The sequence below is a fragment of the Thamnophis sirtalis genome, unplaced genomic scaffold (genome assembly GCF_051295495.1).
Source record: "Thamnophis sirtalis isolate CommonGarterSnake01/CBP01778 unplaced genomic scaffold, rThaSir2_p1.2 scaffold_5, whole genome shotgun sequence".
NCBI lineage: Eukaryota > Metazoa > Chordata > Lepidosauria > Squamata > Natricidae > Thamnophis > Thamnophis sirtalis.
This window is the reverse complement of record NW_028261385.1, coordinates 108,635,173-108,654,531: the sequence shown is the minus strand read 5'-3', so window position 1 is coordinate 108,654,531 and position 19,359 is coordinate 108,635,173. Positions and strand designations below refer to the sequence as shown.

Genomic DNA, 19,359 nt, shown 5'->3' with positions numbered 1-19,359 from the left:
CAGCTGAGTGACTTTGGGCCAGTCTCAGTTCAACTCATATAACAAGGCTGTTCTGGGAAAAGAGAAAGCAAAAGTATTAAGGAAGTTCACTACCTTGAGTTTTATATGTAGTATATTTAGAATGTGGGATAAAAATATCATCATCTATCAAACAGAGCAAGCTGAGTTGGCCATTCAGATGTCACTAGTGAAATGATGCAATTCTGTCAAGCACAGCAGCCAACTGCAGCTACCACACCTATGCCACTTATCTTTTCTGAACCTTTAACCATGTTATTTTGCTTTTCAGGATAGTATGATGGATCCCAGACAAATCCAAGGCTTCCATATTCAGTGTAACATTTCTTTGAGCAGCTGAGTTTTCCACAGAATGAGTTCAAGCAGAATTTTATTCCTGAATTCTTAACAGATGGGGTTGCTAAATGGACAATATCTATCACTGACAATACTGTTCCTGCAACTATTTCAATTGCATGTAGAAAATGAAAACTGCCTTTGATTATTCTACAAGAACAACCACAACTAATCAAGACACTTGCAGATTGCATCAAGATTAAGCAAAGAGTGTAGGCACATACTGTATATTGGAAATTCAATTGTATTTGAGAGAGGTGGGCTGAAATGAGCTATCATTAATTGATCAATTTAAGAAAGCTCATCTAATGAATTGTGAGATGAACCAGCTATACAAAACACAGATGTACCATGGGTTATGGACTTTACTGTGAGAATTCAAGATATTTTACACTAGTTGGCTCTTGGAAAAACTTGGCTGTGAAATGCCATGCCTACTAGCTGTTTGAAGTAGACAAGGTCAGGAATAAGACATCACATGACTGACCAGAATTTTACTTATTTTAGAGTGTAATGTTGAGAGACGAGATATATTCTGTGTCTCCCCTCTTTACTAAAGAGAATCCAGGCAGGGCAAGTTTATCCAGGCTAAAGTGATGCTTGAATAATGATTTTTGAATTTCTTCTCTGCGATTTCTTTGGAATCAAATGTCATGCTGCTTGTAAGCACTCCAAGCATGAGAATTCAAGAAACAAGGGAGTTGCCCTTTCCAGAAGTCAGAAGAGGGCAATTAAGGAGAGTTCAGACATGAAATGTAAAAAAGCAATATGTTAGCTCACTTATAAACTTGCTCTCAAGTTGGCTACGATGTATATTTTTCAATATCGGTCAGCTAATTTTATTGGCAAAGCAATTTTACAATGATTTGTCTTACCCCTCAGACAACATAACAGCCAATACATATTGAAACCATAGTGGGAAACGTTTTATGGTCTCCTGGCATGATTTCCTAACATATTGTTAGGAGCTTATCACTAATGATTGTTTGGTAACTGTACAATTATATTTGACCTCTTCCTATTGTTCTTAATATGGATTAGAAATAGGCCCATAACTGTCAAACTCATCAATTGCAGGCATTCCTTCTGTTTTATCAGAAAAAAATGCTCTGATGTCTTTGTAAAGGAAAAGGCAGGCATATTGTCTTTGCCCCCCCCTTCCCCCCATAATAATTGTTCTATCATCTTGGTTTCTGGAGCACATGTTCTTGCTATACACCAGATAGTCTATATCTATTGAATTGGTTTGTTGAAAGAAATGTACTAACAACAACCTGCAAAACAATTTATTAGATCCTATTTGTTTCCTGCCTGTCAGTACAGAGTAAGTAGCTTTCCAAAAGTAAATTCAAACTATTTGTGTAACTGTCAAGAGATTATTTCTAGGTCTCTGATCTTCTGGAATGATTCTAATGGCAAGCCTTTTTATAAAATAGACTTGGGAGGGACTTGCAGTTTGATTGACATGAAAGAGAGCCATGAATATTTAACTACATTTGACACACTTGAGAGAAAGTCTGAATACAGTGATGGCCTTTACCTTATCAAATTATCTTTTCCTCTCTAAGAAATTCAGCAATGAAATATTTTTCGTTGGTTAGAAAACAATTGATTGGGGGGGGGGTAAACAAATTCAGGATTAAACAAATGGGACCTCAGAAATGCAAGGAGTACACTAAGCAGGAGAAATGTGCCTTTGAACTTTAGAAGGCATTTAGGTGCACACTATGAAAATGAAGATGTATGATCCTTTGGGGGAATGGAATAGCAAGAAGAGTGATCACTGGCTGTTCCGCTTGTCTCTATGGCTGTATCTTCCTCAATTATCTTAGAAATGCACAGCCAGCTCATCAGTTTGGGAAGAATTACTAGGAAAAAGCCAAGAAATTCTCTGCCTTAGCCGAAAGAAAAATTGAGTTCTTGAAATTTATATAACCCAACTTTGTTAAAAGAAGACTGAATGAGAATCTTGCTTTTAGGAAAACTGGCTGCCAAGAGTCTGACAATCCTTTTCTCCCCAAGTGCCTCTTTGAAGAAAGATATCAATGGTTGGAACTCTATTGCTAAAATAGCCTCTGTTAAAGCAACTGGCACAGACAACGATTTTTAAGATTTTGAAGTAGGTGGAGAGAAGAGCCTCCTGCTGACATTCAAGCTTCCTCTCTCTGGAGGCTATATGTCTTGTCCCTATTTAATCCCTTCGGAAGTTTTGCCTGAATAGGGAAAGACTAATGTCCCCATTCTTAACATATTCTGATAAACATTTTTAACATTCAGGTTTTTTTTTACATGCAGTAGTATAAATAAAACATTTCTCTTCCAATTGTTGAAGCAGCCAGATTTTTTTTTTGCAAATTTTGCAGGGTTATGTACAATATGTACAGTATGTGTATAATGCACTTTCCTTAGATCCAAAGGCAGTATAAAATTGCTGTACATGTTCATGCAAAAATACCCAGAGACAGTCATGTGAGCCTTGGAAGAGATATGGCTGCTTTACTGATTGAAGAGAGCTGCTTTGTTTGCACCAACAGGCATTGAGAAGTGGCTCTTTCAAATGCTTCACACAGTTCTGGGAAATATTTAAGCTATGAATGCATACTATGCAAGTAGTTTTTTTTTCTTAAAATCACAAGATTGCTTGAATAAATCATGTGAAGAAGAATTCACTATGTCTTTAATTCCACTATTGAGCTGTTTTTACTACTAAACTCCCCCCCACTCACATTTGTCCAGAATTTGGCTTTCTGTAACTGATGACCAAGTCCTGCATTATTGGATGATAGAGAACAACTCATGTCCTTTTTTTGGGAGGGGGATATCCAAAAGATTTGAAATGTCCATATTAGAAAATCTTGAAAGTTGTGCAACTAATGAGATAACTGCTTTTTACACAGACACACCATCTTTTAATTAAAATAAAACATGAGCCAACCTTTGTTATTACTTGTTCACTCAAATTAGTGTAGTAAGTCCCACATGAAACACTGATAGCATTAATGGCAACAATATAAAGAAATTCTGAAAACCTGAAATGAGGTGTTTAGGTTTTCACAGAACTATATAAAACAATACCCTATTTCAGGGCTATTGTCATTAGGGTGTACCAAAAATGCTCCCAACACAGTGATACAGGTGTCACATCAGTATGCAACTTCTTAAAACAGTCATGCCTCTTCCAGGATGGCATGGCTCTTGTCTCTAGCTACTATATGATTCTGGGTCAAAAAGCTGTAAGCATATGTATGACTCACTTAACAATTGCCTTGCTTAGCCACTGAAATTCTAGTTCCAATTGTGGATGTAAGACCAGGACTATCTGTATGCAGCAATTTAAAAAAAGAGGATAATATAAAAGATACAATTATTAACACTGAATATTAAAGAATCAAAAGCAAAACTGAGTACAGTATGGGGAAATTTTACTGGCACAATTGAATCAAACTTGCTACAACCTAAGGGAAGTTTTAAGTGTTACATTTTGGGGGAGGAGGAGAAGGGTGATATCCAAAGTTCATTCTGAAACTCCTTAAATTCTTGTGCTTACATTACTTTTTTCCCTCATGAAAGTAAGTACTGTATGATCAGCCTACAGTTTTTTCTTAAAAAACAAGACTCCAAGTCCATGCATGACAGTCGTGTCCTAAAAGAAATGAGCATTTTATTTACCATTTTCTTCTTTTTGTTCAGCTGCCAAATTCCTTTAAACGGATAAAAAAGTGATGCTTCTTAAACAACAGAGTTGGTAGCTCCGTGGAAAACAAAATCTCAGTTCTGGGACCTGATGTTATCTGGAGAGAATCAAGTTAAGGCTTTGGTAGACACATAAATATCAGCTAAAAAAGTGTTATAACTACTGTACAATGACAACCTTAGAGATATTGCTCCCCCCAACTTCTTTTCAACCACACGTGCATTAGAAGGCGGCTCTCTAGTTCTACAGCAAACCATAACCATTCCAAGTAACACCACTGACATTTTTGGTTTACCAAAATGCAAATTCATCATTGTTTATAGGATAGACACAGACAAAAGTCAAGATGATAGCAGACAATCTTGCATATCTGTAAGCTGTTTTGGAGCTGTAAGCTCCTAATGACCACCCCTTTTAGGTTAAATAGTACAAAACAAAATGAGTCTAATCAAAGACCACAACTCTGTTTGTTTATGTGGATTAACTTCACATTTATCTATCTATCTATCTATCTATCTATCTATCTATCTATCATCGATTGATCGATCTATCTAGTTTATATTGCCACCCATCTCATAAAATGTGACTCTGGATGGCATACAACAATCCAATAAGCAATAAATATAAAATAATTGTTAGCTAAAACCATTATACATAATTAGTAAGAAACATTAAAAACTATAAATCTAGAACTAAACAAAAAAAAAGGAAAATCAATAGACTGAGGTTTATTAATAATAACGGAACCATCTCACCCATACGTTCTTCCATGTCCTGGGTTCCCCAAGCCTGCTGGCATAACCTTTGAAAGCTCAGGAGTCATGAGGTTGACTTTTTCTCTAAAATGATGGGGGGAGAAGATTCTACAATGCAGGTGCCACATCAGAAAAGCCCAACACGTAGGACCTGCCCAATGTTGCTTCCTACACAACAGAATCCATAACATAGCTATTATATTAGATCTGGTGGGATGGACAGAGGAAATCAGGAAGAGGTGGTCTCTGAAATATACCATGCCCATTCCATGTAGGGATTTAAGGGTCAACACCTTCAACCGGATCCACAAACAAACTGGTAACCAATGCTATTTGCACAGCAGAACTACAGCATGTGCTTTACTACGCATTCTATAATAGTCTAATCCATTATGATATCTGAGTACTGTATATAACTAATTCATCGCACTCACTGGTCTCATGACTGCAACCTCTGACAGAAGTACCTTGGAAAGGGTTTGGTTTTAAATTATACAGTGGCTCTGATTACACTTTTAATTTTTCCATTTTATATTGCTTTAATAAATTTATAAGTGATGGCGTGAATTGGCCGCCAAAGCAAGGAAAGGTTTTTCCTTTCCTGGGGGAAGGAAACAAGCTGATTATGCAATTAACTTTTAAAAGATTTAATCATAATACATTTACACATTGCCAAAATTCTAAGTACCATTTTGATATATTAAAGAAAATGCTACCTGTAATTTAGTGAATAAAAGCCACTATCCTTTGTTCAAAGAAATGCAATAAATAATGTTAGTATTTTCCATTCCTTTTTACAGTTACATGTCACCTTACAAGTGCCCTCTGGATTAAACAAGAGCAATCTAATGGATTAAAAATTGTCATCATTGATTTAAGAACCAAAGCTTTATTCACTTGCTATGCTGTATTGAGTGATGCCTCTGCAAACTGCCATTTCATTCCACTGCTACAACAGTTCAAAGATTATAAATGAGGCCTGACTGGGGATAGGGGATTTGGATTATAATAACATTTTTGAACCTCATTTACTTAAACCTTCAGGACAATAGAAAGAGGGGAGGTAGAGAAGAAAGTTAGAATGTTCAAGAGAACAAATTAACAAGAAAATATGAGCCTTAAATTATGGATATGGGGTTGAGATTGGGGTTAAGCTTGGTAATTAACCAATATTCTCTATGACTCAATAAATGAAGATTGTTCAGCTGACATCCTTCAAAAACATAGAAAAGTTATCTGGGAGTTAAGAAAAAAACCTGTTACATCTGTCTTGCAATTATCGAAGGTTATTATTGTTGTTATTGTCAAAACTAATAATTTGGTAATTATTATTATTATTATTTGGTATTAATGCTGATATAGGTTTCTATTGTCCTGATATAGGTCTAAAGCACTACTTTCAAGTTACTTTCCAGATTTAATGACAGTGATTTAACTTAACTCAGTAATATGATTGAATTACAGTGTGTATCTAAAAAAGAGATGGGTGTTACAAAATACAATTGGATGTTTCTTACAAAAAATTGAATTTTATTTATGTGAGATATGATTTAAACCATTGCCTTCATAGTTCATATTAGATCAGTGTTTCTCAACCTTGGCAACTTGAAGATGTCCGGACTTCAACTCCCAGAATTCCCCAGCCAGCAAATGCTGGCTGGGGAATTCTGGGAGTTGAAGTCCGGACATCTTCAAGTTGCCAAGGTTGAGAAACACTGTATTAGATGATTGATATTTACCATGGTCACACATCACCAACCTAAAATGGATAATCACAAAATGAGTATAAAGGAAAACAATATAAAACACATGCACACGGGGGGGGGGGGAGAGAGAGTGAGGGAGGGAGGAAAGGAGGGGGAGGGAGGGGGAGGGAGGGGGAGGGAGGGAGAGAGAGATTCAGAAATAAAGGCTATAGAAATCAAACTTCAAATCAGCTGGCTTGAGAAAAACACATGTATACTTCCTGAGGGTCTGGAAGATAAATATTTAGGCCTCTGAATGGCAAGAGCAATTTAACTAGCTATCTTGAGGCTTGTTCTTGCTCTTTTTGCTTGCCAAAAAGTGTAACACCATTTCCTCATCTGACTTAGCAGCAAGGGAGCTATAAGTTCTGAATGTTAGCCAACTAGAGAAGGTATCATAATAATTTACAAATTAATTGCCTTCCAGGTGTATTCTCTTAGCTATTTTGATACATTATGTATTACATTTGTGCATTTTATATTTACTTATATTAATTAATTAAACATATTTCCATGGTGCTGCAATCAAAAGAATTCCTGATAGCTTACTGTAGATAGAAAAAAATATCATAGCCAGTAAAAACTAAAACAGGACAGCAGTACAACAATATAAGGAAGCCAACATCAAACTGAAACAAATCAGAGAAGGACTCTCCAAAACAGCTGGGTCTTCAAAAGCTTTCAAAAGACCACCAAAGAGGTAGCTGCCCTGATCTCCACAGGGAAGATCTTCTACCAAACGTTGGACAATGAGAAGTAAACTAAGATAAGAAAATGTAAGATCTTAAATGCAAAGGAGCAGGGGAAATAGGCAGAGTAACAAAAATTGCTTAGATTCACATTTCCTATTACAGTTATTCATCTACTGTTCCAGAGAAAAGTAAACAAAGAATTTCAAAACTGGTGGTACAGGAATGAGACACAACAAAGTAAAATAGAACAAAGAAAATAACCAAAGAAAATGAAAATAAAGAAAACAAAGAAAAAGAAAAAGAAAACAAAGAAAATACATCAGTATGACTAGTAAAAAAAAAGGTGGACAAGTGAGGAACAGAGAGCACAGGGTAGGGGTGGAATCTACTATCTTTAGATTCTTATGGAAGAATAGGAGGTTGGAGCCAAATCTTACCCTGAAGGGCAGGATGTTCCAAAGGGCAGATGCTGTGACAGAGAAGGCTCTTCTTCTGGATCCCAACAGCTGGAGTTCTTTGACCGATGGGATCCGCAGTAGGCCCCCTCTGCCGGCCTGAGTAAGACAGCATATAATAAGCTATTGATCATGGAGTAAATGTTAAGTAATGTGAGGGTAGCTAGAGGCCTCCAAAAAATTATTGCAGGGTCGTTTTGACTGCTCCGAAGACTTCAGGGACCTTCAGGAGGCTTCCCTGAAGCCTCCGGAGCAGTCCAAACGACTCTCCGAACAAACCGGAAGTGACTTCCAGTTTGCTCAGGGGGTCATTTTAAGTGCTCTGAAGGCTTCAGGGACCTTCAGGAGGCTTCTCTGAAGCCTCTGGAGCAGTCAAAACGACCCTCCCAGCAAACCGGAAGTCCGTTCCTGAATTTCCAGTTTGCCCGTAGGGCCGGGTTTTTTTGTGCTCCGGAGGTTTCTCAGAAGCTCATGGAGCCTCTGGAGGGCCTCCGGAGGGGGCGGGGAGGCTCTTTTCGCCCGCCCCCAGCTCCTATAAAGCCTCTGGATCCTGGGGGGGGGGGGGAATGGCTTTTAAAAAGGATGAACTCAGCTGGCCAGCGCGCCTCTCGTACCCTGACAAATGGCTCCGCGTGCTACCTGTGGCACACATGCCATAGGTTTGCCATCACTGATATAGACAATGTGATGCTGAATATCGTGGACAGCATCTCTGCTGGGTAACTTGCTCCAGGGTAGGAATGAGAGACCCATTTGTTAACTGTCATTTGTGTTAAGGAATCACCTCTTCATGAAACTTTCCAGGATTGAGATGAAACTAGTATTAATGTTTATTTATTTTAATATTAGTTTTCAATATTGAGGAACAAAGATTAGTGAAAGTCATAATACTATTTCAGTAAATAATAATGAATTATGAAAAAATTAACTGGAGCTTCGTTTATATTTGTAGATTATGAGGGTTTTCATTATAAGAATGGATATATTAGTGAAGTTTTTCATATCTGCCAATGTGGAATGAAACTATTGTAACATCAGCAAAAAATTCCTAATGAACATAAGCATGAGAAAGTTTGCTACATATTCATAGAGTAAGGTAACCAGACGTCCCGATTTCAGCGGGACAATCACGCTTTATAACAATTTGTTCCATGTCCCGGGCCGTTTTTAAAAAGTCCCGATTTTCTGGCTTCATGTTGAAAGCCCAGTGGATTTGCTTAAGAAATCCTAACCGGGGCAAGACAAAAGACACCCTGTCTAACCTCTCTCTCTCTGTCTCAGTACTTTCATTGAAGATATAATTAAAACATTAAAGCAACAAAACGGACCCCCCACACGCCCCTTTTACCTCATTTTATAAGAAAAAAATGACCAAGTACCATAGAGCTGCAGGAAACACTTGGCTAGAGAGGTTGCAAGTGTTACTTCCTGGATTTTCCGGAGGAGAGGGGCACGGAGGTTGGAGGTTTGCTCGTGTAGAAAAAATTGTGGCTTTTCAAAGTTTCTTTGAAAAATTATTTCCCTGACTAATTTCACCATTTCAATTTGCTCAGTTCTTTGTATTAACATCTACATCATTCTGGGTTGACTTGGAATGCTCACTTGTGCCTGCTGGTAAGTGAGCTGGGTATTTTTCTTTTATTTTTTTTAATGTATTTTAAAATAATATTTTATTTATTGTGCATAGGATTTTTTAAAATTCTGTGTGGATTCTTTTTTTAAATTGTCTTAGACTATTTAAAAAAAGATTCTATCCAAAATAAATTGAAGTGAAACCATGTTTAAAAATTCTATGCACAATACTTTGAAATATATTGTGCATAGAAAGAATAATTTGAAATGTTTTACTTCAATTTATTCTGTGTGGATTCTTTTTTAAAATTGTCTTAGGCTATTTAAAAAAAGATTCTATCCAAAATACAAAATACCAGCTGCAGTTATTCACTTAAGAACTGTGGCAAGAAAGGTGGTATAATAGGTTTAGTGACCAAAGTTACAATGGCATTGAAAAAAGTGACTGATGACCATTTTTCACACTTAGCGACCATTTTCACACTTAGCGACTGTTGCAGCATCCTCATGGTCACATGATCAAAATTTTGATGTTTGGCAACAGATTCGTATTTATGATGGTTTCAGTGTTCTGGGGTCATATAATCACCTTTTGACAAAGTCAAATGGGGAAACCAGATTCACTTATGTTACTAACTTATCAGCTGCAGTTATTCACTTAAGAACTGTGGCCAGAAAGGTGGTATAGTGACCAAAGTTACAATGGCATTGAAAAAAGTGACTGATGACCATTTTTCACACTTAGCAACCATTTTCACACTTAGCGACCATTGCAGCATCCTCATGGTCACATGATCAAAATTTTGATGTTTGGTAACAGTTACAATTTATATTTGTAAATTGTAGTTATGTTGAAATAAAAAATAAAATTTTTAATCCACCCCCACCCCCCCGGTCAAAGGTGTCCCTCTTTACCAATCTGAAAATCTGGTCACCTTATCATAGAGCTGACAAAAAATAAGAAGCCATTATTATCTAATGTTTTAAAAAATGGAGTATGGTGCAAATACTGCACAGGAGATACAAAAAACAAATCTCTGGATGCTCAATTCTATATCTGCCAGAGAAAATGTACCAAGCGTAAAGTTATTCTGAACTATTCTGCAATCAATTGAATAAAGCTTGCAGGGTAGAATTTGGAAAACTTAATATCAACATATAGTGGCAATCAATCCGTTTCTGTACACAATCACTATTTTCAAGTAAAGCATCTATAAAATACTGCAATCTCTATAATAAATCATACAATAGTGCTATCTGTGGACTTGTTTCGAGTTAATCAAAGACAATGGGCTTCACTCAATCAGCAGTGAACGAAACCTGTTACTCTGGTTGCCACAGTGACCAAGGATTTCGATCTGGCAATTAGTCAGCAGGACAGACAGGGTCTTCCACTTTTTCTTTTGGTTAGAAGCACCTTATTTTCTGCCGCCCTGACGGTGTGTCTCAGGGATATAACACAGCTAATTATTATTTTTTCTGTTACTGTATTTGCACATCTGTATTTTTAGTATTCTTTTTCATGGCACTTTCTTCCCAGCAAGAATTGCTCCTTCACAAAGCACAATTCTAATCTATTGCTTGCCCATTCCACTGTTCAAATTAAATTGGGGGGAACAAGTCTCCATCATCTGCAGTAGGCTGATTAAGAAACAGAAAGACAGATCATAAGAATGCCACTAGGTATGTCTTCTGAGAGGACTGGGCATCAAAAGGTCTTTCAGAGAAGACACATTATATGTCAATATAGTCAATGAACCATACATTGGTTTCTGTTGCACACATGCTACCCAGCTTCCAATATTCAGACCTACATGAACTAACCTTGATCTAACAGAAACCATCTTGCAGGGATGAATTGACTTTTTACCCATCAACAGATTTATGGACTACAAATTCCGCAAAGCAAATTTCAATAGGAAACACCTAGTTAAAGATGAGTATCACAGAAGAGAGTTAAAATTTTGAGGCACCATCAAGATTTCATTTTGACTTTAATAATTAAAAAGAAAGGGATGATTTATCTCCAATTGATTGCAGTGTTATTTGATTCAATTTGTTAGTGTCATTGGAAATATGTAAGACTTTTCCATTTTCAACAAAAGTCACTGAGACTTGGAAGTTAAATTTACTGTTTCTGTAGGAATAAATCATACCAAATTTAATTTAAAAAAATGCTAGAAAATTATACAAGAACGATCCCTATTATTCAGTGGGTAAAGCAGTGAACAGAATGAAACACTGCTATATAAGACTCAATATCTTTAAAGCACTGTATCTTTAAAGCAACAAACAGACCTTCCAGGTAAATATTCCCTGTGTTCCAAAATTAAATCTGTCAGTCACTCAACTTCTCCCTTGACATGTCATTTTCATATATTGAAAAGCAGACTCAAAATAGTTTTTTGTTGGCAGATGCATTGGACCTTTTTATTCATTTCAAGGTAGTATAATCTAACAAAGTCGGAGTGTGAATTTGAAAAAATAGAAATACCTTCTTCCAAACGTTGCAAATGAAAAAAAAAATGCTTTGAGTGATTTTAATTTTCTGGAGGAAACATGTCTGTACCGAAGCTAAAAACTGATGTAGGGATGAAAAGGCCAAATTTCATAGAAATCAAATACAATTGTTAACATTTGGGAGGGTGTGGTTTGTAGAGAGAGGAACTAGAACAAAATGTAACAAATTTAGCAACCCTAATATCTCTTTTCTTGAGGATATAAATGTAAAACTTTAGAGACACTGGAAAGAAATTCTGTAAAACATTTCTCAAGAATTTAGAATTCATTAATTAGAGAGGCTTGAGGTAAATTTCATAAAGCATTTCTCAAAAATTTTAAATTAATAATTATAATTAATTTTAGCCTTTGCAGAAAAAATGTAACTAATTGGTTGTGCTTTTCATACTAAATCCACTAGTTTAAAAAAAGAAAAGAAAAGGAGCAGCAAAGAATCTTTTCATGGGGCAAACAGCAAAACTAGGTATCTATTTCCAATCTTCCATACCCAGCAGGAATTCTTTCTGATCAAGGAGAGTAGGATTATGGCCTGAAGTTAATTTACTTTGAGAACCCAGTTCTAATATCCTACACACCATGACATTCTACTCTTTTTTTTCCATTTGGCATAACTGCTGTGGTGCAAATATATAGCAGGCCAGAGTTCCAGAACAATGAGGGAAGCACTATGGAGAAGTAGAATTAGTACAGAAAATTCAGTGTCCAGTTTCACTCAAGGATTTGAGAATAAATCAATCTTTCCTGATATTCCCTAGTTCAACTCTTAGTGGTGCTTGGCAGAAGACTCACAGACACATCTCAGCTAGATTAGAATCTTCATGGCAGACAAGAATGTCCACTGCAATTATTAATATTTCTATTCCTTCCAAATGATTTTTTCCAAAATTATTAAATCATCAAAAAATCTAAAGATTAAGATTAAATTGAAATAAGAACTTTTGTCTTTGGGACTAAATGGATAGACAACTATAAAAGACCAAAAGCGGGGAGAGAATTGTATATGGTAACTGTAGCAAGATTATTATATGCACAACGATGGAAAGATTCTGAAATATCCAGAACAAAGGAATGGTTGGCAAAGATGAGAAACTTTGCAGAGATGATAATATTGACTTGACTGAATAGGGAAAGAACAACAAATGCATTTATCAGCAACTGGGAATTGTTTTTGAACTTTTTACTAAAAATGGGGGTGAGGGGAAACGAACATGTGGCTGATTGGTTTCATCACTAGAAAAAGTAGGATATGGAAAGAAGTGTCACGATGTAACTATAGAGAAAGAGGAAAAGATATAATTTTTAAAAATGTCTACTGCAATCAGTTGATTGCCTACTGTACTACAAATATGCTACATATCTTTCTCCCTCCCTCCCTCTCTCTCCCACTCTCCCTCTTCCTCCTTTGTAGCCTCTTCCTTCTGCCCTTCCTAAGTAATAATTGGTATGTTACTTGGCTTTGAGCAGCTGCGATGCCATTTGTAATTTGAAAACTACTGCTTCTTACATCACAAGTTTCAATCCAGTCATTCACTGTTGTTTAAAAAAGAGGGGAGGAGAATGGCAAAATAAAGTAGAATATTACAAATCCAATGGAAGCTGAAGAAACTGATATTTAACTTGATCTGAATAGGATATAGGCACAATTATCACCCAAGGTTTTATAGAGAATTAATAATTTAAGCAAAGTATTTTGAGGGTGTTTTGTCTCTTTGGCTTATCTTCCAATATGTTTAAAACTCAGACAGTCTTTCCTATGTGACTTTTTGATAGCTCAAATAAAACTAATGTGATTTGACAGCACTTTGAATTTTTGTGATTCACTGGAGTTTCTTACTTGGAAACTGTTGCAGAAGGGAAGACCATGTTTATTGTATGTGATGAAAGTTGGTATTTTTTATTCAGATAGGACATGGAAGAAAAAGTGCTACAGCAATATTCTCTTCTCAGCAACTTAGAATATCAATTCGTTTGTCTAGCTTGCACACATGAATATCGGTAAGAATAAGGAAAAAACACCATCAATTTATCTTCTGTTCGGTAGCTATTTGGGGATTGGAGATGCCCACCAAAGTATTTATTTCATAAATAAACAAGCTCATCAAGGTAGCCATTTTGTGAACGTGCCTGTGACATATTCTCAAAATTCCAAAATATGACCACTAGAAGAACATAAAGTATATAAACCAAAGTGCCTTCTTCTCTCAATCCAGTAAGTCATCAATCAGGATAATAAAAGCTATTTGGATACTATATCCAAGCCTGAAGCTAAAGTGAAATGGTTCTATAATCAGTACCTATCCAGGTAATTTTTAATTGACCAGGCATGGTACTGTTCATCAGCTTATTATAAGAAATTATAAAATCAGCTCATTATAAGAAATCTTATTGTAACTTAGTGGCAGTTATTTAAAAACTTAGTATCTTTAAAATATAAAATAACTTTTTAAGAGAAGTTGCATCATGACCTCTTTCACAGAATGAAGACAGAGTAGATACAAAGAGTAATTCATTGGTCAACGTTACCAGCCATAATGAACCAAGGAGCAGTGAACTAGTAGTTACCTTTCCACTGGTGCCCTATCAATTTCCTTAGTAATTGGCACTAATCCCAACGTCTCAGGTCAGAGGTGCCCTAATAAGCTCAGTAGGTTATTAATTAAACGTAGTGTTTAATTTGAAATAGACATAAGTAACTTTATCTCCACAAATTTATTAAATAGGTGATTGAATTGTGACCAGAATCTCTATCACTGGATTATCCTTAGGCAGCTCATCCACTACTCAATGAAGCTCTGCTGGACAGTTAACTGAGGATGGTGATGTAAGATCTTTTTGCTGTCCTTTTTGCCTGTGTGGTATTAGTGATGGTATGCTCCCATCTATCTAAATTATTACAGTATGCCAGTTTACTGACTGGAGCTTTTTCAGAAACTTCAGTATATTTCTAGCTATAGCTAGACAGAAGCAGCACTCAGGAGTAATAGCGTCAATATTCATTTCTGTGTACCATCAAATGAGGGTTATTTATTTATTTATTTTAACATGACTGCAAGTAAGAAAGATTGCATCAGTAACATTTCCAAAACATGTAGTAATAGTTCCACTCCATTCTGGACTGACCAGGTTTAATCTCAATTTAACAAAATAATTAGACAAATTGGAACAACTTCCCAGAAGACCAGTAGGAATGATCAGGAGCTTAGAAATATCTTACAAGAATAGATTCTAGAAAATGGGACAGTTGGCAGGTGTGGACAGTACAATAGATAAAATTCCAAGGATGAAACTGATTTAAAGCATTGTAGACAAGTGGAGCTTCTAACGGGGAATTATTCTGGGCTGACACTCTCCAAAGGCACTAATGGTGAATTATTCTGGGCTGACACTCTCCAAAGGCACAGAGAGATATTGCAGCTGGAAGGTGGATTCTGGCCTGTGCAATACCTCTGGAGAAAGGAGATATGCTGAGATAAACCATGTGTACTCCAGATGGCAGTTCTTTGTGAGTAAATTGCAAAAATAGAAACATTTTTGTACTCAGCTCAGGAGTTTTGCTGCCAGGAGTTTGAGGATTTCATTTATGTTCCTAAGTGCAGTGGAGTAGAGATGGACATTAAGCTCTGCCTTCTTCATTTCTTAATCACTTTTGAAAGTAATTAGTCTACAGACAGATTTCTCTACACCAAGATAAGACCACAGGCAATGAATTAAACCTTCTTTTACAATTAAAAATAAATAAATAAAAATGAAAAAGAGACTTTGATTTAAAGATTCAAAAATCTAAGAAAGTTTTAAAATGGATAAGGGGACAGTCCTTTTATTTTATTTTTTCATTTTTACTTATGATGACAGTACTTTGGTATGATTTTGCACTAAGCTAATAAGACGAGACATGTGTGGGGATACTTGCTGTTTATTCTTAAAAAGTATATTTAATTGGTGGATTCTACATAATGAAAGATAAGGTAAAGAAGCAGACTGATGTTTAGTTGCCATGGAGATGGGATGTGTATTCTGGCTGAAACTACCTAGAGCTATCACAACAAAACAAAAAATGTCAAAACCATAAAAAGATAGTAAGATGGGAGAAGGAGTGACTTGCTGGAGACACCTTCATTTCTGGATTATTATCAAAAAAATGGTTACTAGAAAAATGGCAAGAGAAGGCTTGTTAGAGCAACATAAAGATACACAAAATATACTTCAGAAATTACTTGAATAGATGGGAAATAAAATGGATGCTTTTGAAAAAAGAATGGATGAAAGATTTGTAAACTGAAAGAGAAGATGAGGGAAGACATTTAAAAAATGGAAAGTTCTAAAAAGCAAAAAAGTAAAACAAATTAATGGTAAAATTTAGAGAATGAGAGAGAATGGTGGTGTTTCTGGAACTTCATTCTGTTTCCCATAAACTACACAAGGAAGTGTGGACATGCTGAAAATGGCAGCCACTTCCAGCCCAAGGGTGAGTGGTCAGTCCATCTTCTCCAGCATAAGATCTTCAAAAGAGAAGTCTGCACTGAATGATGGGTGGGTGAAGACCAGGTCCAAAACCTTTGGGGTCCCAGTGGGATGGGATTGGGGTGGGAAAGGCCACATCCCTGCAGTCAGTCATAAGGGCAAATGACTGTGGTGGTGCTGCAGCAGCTGTACCTTCAAAACTGAGTCATAAGCACCTTTGGGGGGATATGTGGTAACTTCAAACGGCCTCTAAGTGACCATTCATTAAGCAAGGACTACCAACATACTCTCTTGTGCTACCATTTATCTGTTTCTATATATCACCCAACCCTCAAATGGCCATCATATAAAGGAAGACATATGATAGTTCACCTTGAGTAATTTTACTATTTTTCTCAGAAATCCTATCCACTTGGGGTGGGGGAAGGATACTCAATTCCAATCTTCCATCAAATTCACAGTCTCCTGCTTTCCAGCTTGGTGCTTAACCACTTGACTAAATTGTCTAGTTTTAAACATCTGTAATCCATACTCAGACCAAAAATTTAGAAAAGTTCATACCTGTATTGCCTAATTTAGTACCACTTTTTTCCAATTCCTGTTGTGTTGTGATTTTTGTGCAGTTCCTCCCAAAAGTATCCTTTCTATCTCCTTCAATATTCTGTTATGGCTGCCTAAAACTCCTTTTACTTTCTGGGCTGAATTCAGCCTAAATCTCTGAATCTCAAACAAAATTATTTTTCATTTTGAATAAAGCCAGAAAATCCAGTTTTCATCAAACCCCAAATTCCCAGTGATCGTATCGAAATGGCTGGTTTTTTCCCAGGAGGCTGTCACACCCCAGGGATGTCACAGCCCAGGGATAGACGGTTCCATTCTGCTTCCATATACAGTCTGCACAGCATTAAGGAAACCTCTGAAGCTCCAGAGATCTTCAAAAGATATATGCGCAATAGGTGATGTTGGGTGATGAGGACCACCTGTGGGGATCTGGTGAGCCCATTTTCTGCTTAATGACTCATTCATTTAATGACTGCATCAGGGAAAGCAGGGCATGGGGGTCCTTCAGCAAAATCATCTTTACTATCATCATCGCTTGTGACCCTAATGAGCAGGCTCCATTACAGTAAAGGTCAAGTACTACTAGTACTTGTTTTTTTTTAAATATATAGATCCTTTTAAAGAATAGACATGATTTGGATTTGGATTTCAAGAGACTAAAATTAATAGTGGTAAAAGTAGAGATCTTACCAAAGATTTTTTCAGACTGGTTCTATGAGTCTGAAAAAGAACGTTGGTCTTACCTGAGCATGTCTTTTCAGGGGAAGAGAGGGAGTGGTCACGTGTGGGTATTCTCAAAGCCTGATTGGTCCAAGACTGAGAGTAAAACTTCTTAAATGCTCCTTCCTGCCTTTCTAGCCCAGTTTCCTCGAAGACGAACAATGGAACTGCAACAGATACAACCAACAACCCCCCCCCCCGGGAGAACACCCGGCCCCTTCCCCCCCCCAAGAAGGGCGGGTCATGACCACTCCCTCTCTTCCCCTGAAAAGACACGTTCAGGTAAGACCAACATTCTTTTTCCAGTGGAAGAGAGGGAGTGGTCACGTGTGGGACATACCCAAGTTCAGTCCCAGGGAGGGAAACAAACTAAACTATGGCCCAAGGGGAGCATCAGCTGCCATCCTCTGCAAGACCCTCCGACCAAAGGAAGCGTCCACTGAGGCGAAGGCATCCAGACAATAATGTCAGATGAAGGGCATCGGAGAAGCCCAAGTGGCTGCCTGACAAATGTCTTCAAAGGGGGGCCTTGTGGCTCACGCTGCTGTGGTCGCGGCACTCCTAGTTGAATGGGCTGTAATGCCCGACAGGACAGGCTGCCCCGATGCCCCATAGGCCTCCACAATGGCCTGGCGCAACCAACGGCCAATAGTAGCCGAAGACACCCTGGCCCTCAACGTTCGAGGTTGGAAAGAGACAAACAAGGCCTCCGACCTGCGGACCCCTGCCATCCACCGGAGATAAATCCGCAAAGCGCGACGAACGTCAAGACAGTGCCAGAGCCTCTCCTTATCACTAGAAGGCCCTGGACAGAAATCAGGTAGGATGATTTCCTGTGCCCTATGGAAGGGAGTGTTCATTTTTGGAAGGAAGGTAGGATCAAGCCGAAGGACCACCCTATCCTGATGGAAATGACAAAGGTCCTCCTTAGATGAAAGGGCGCCCAACTCCGAAATACGCCTGGCCGAAGTAATGTAGTCATATTTGCTGCAAAAGAATCAGAAGCCCCTTTCTATTTCTTTATATTTTCTGTCTGCATTTTTTATTTTCTCTTTTTCTTTTTTAAATTCTGTATCTATGTAAGTTTTTATGTTCTTTTTGAAAACTTTTAATAAAATTTATTTGAAAAAAAGTGCTGCAGACAAGTAGTACATGTATGCTGTTAAGTGCTTCAAAGCACTTTTGGGAAACTGAATTTGAAGAACAGTACTGTATGCCCTAGTGCTTAGCCTTGGGAAAGCTAAAGGCAGATATGATAGCACTCCTTTGAAGTGGCATCACACCAAAAGCAAGAACCCAAAATGAAGGGCATAGAATAATGATTTTATATTATAGAAGGCAGATTCCTATTGAATGGTTTTTAAAAGCTGAATCTTTGTAATAGAAAAAGCAGCTTGACAGTCAAATCAATTATCCAGAGAGATGGCGGTTCCTTATCGCTGGATGTGTCAAGCAAAGTTTGAACAGTCATTTGTCAAGGATGCTTTAATTTGGATCTATATAATCTCTATATGGATTAAATTCTTAAAGTGAAGCACTGAAATTAAAGAATAATCCACAACAATTCTAATGATGTGATCTATATGTTGCTTTTATACCAGCAAACATTCCAAGTTTATAAAATTTCAAAAATTGTTTAAAAGTATATGCAAGCTTAATTTTAAAAAGGCAAAATTCTACTAGAATTGGTATTAAAAACATTATGCCACTCTGCTTTGACACCAAACTGAAATGAAATAATTATCACATTTACTTTAGAGTAGGACCCATTGAACTCAATGGTATAGATGTGCCTACAATTGCACTGTTAGACAGAACCATCTATTTGTC

The 19,359-nt window shown here is 37.1% G+C and overlaps 1 protein-coding gene across 20 annotated transcripts in view; it reads right to left on the bottom strand.

Moving 5' to 3' along the window:
* Positions 1-19,359, bottom strand: part of ADGRL3 (adhesion G protein-coupled receptor L3) — a 540,567-nt gene that overhangs the window by 485,098 nt on the left and 36,110 nt on the right. Inside the window, exon 1 of one of the 20 annotated variants that reach the window (XM_087716480.1) lies at positions 7,678-7,743. The exons of the other annotated variants lie outside the window; for them this stretch is intronic. The gene's annotated coding sequence lies outside the window, so the exon portion shown is untranslated. Of the gene's footprint in view, positions 1-7,677; positions 7,744-19,359 lie in introns of those variants that run through there. 20 annotated transcript variants of the gene reach the window in all.